Genomic DNA, 560 nt, shown 5'->3' on the forward strand with positions numbered 1-560 from the left:
AAAAATGATAAACCTTCACATCAAAATAAAAAAGAGACCAGCATAAATATTCAGCAAATATTAAAACAATAGCAATGAAAGAAGTGATAACATGATTCATAAACAAAATGAGCTCAGCATAGAAAATCATATGGAACAAAGACATTGAAGCAATGTAAAAGCACATGACAAAAATGATAGCAACAAATTCATATTTGCTTATAATTACATATCTTGCAAGGGACTTATCTCTAAGATGGATGGAAAACTCTAACACCTCAACACCAAAGGAATTAACCATCCAATTGAAAAATGGGCAGAAAACATGAATAGATACTTCACCAAGGAGGATATTCAGGTTGTCAGCTAATCCATGAAAAGATGCTCACAATCATTGGCCACCAGAGAGATGTAAATCAAAACAACAATGAGATATACCATCTCAACCAGCATTGATGGCAAGGTTAAATGAGGCAGAAAACAACAAATGCTGGTGGGAATGTGGAGAGATTGAGACTCTCATACACTGTTTGTGCGTGACTGTGAAGTGGCACAACCACTGTGGAAAGCAATATGGATTC

Source organism: Orycteropus afer, unplaced genomic scaffold, assembly GCF_000298275.1.
Source record: "Orycteropus afer afer isolate SDZICR_OR568_19922 unplaced genomic scaffold, OryAfe1.0 scaffold00105, whole genome shotgun sequence".
NCBI lineage: Eukaryota > Metazoa > Chordata > Mammalia > Tubulidentata > Orycteropodidae > Orycteropus > Orycteropus afer.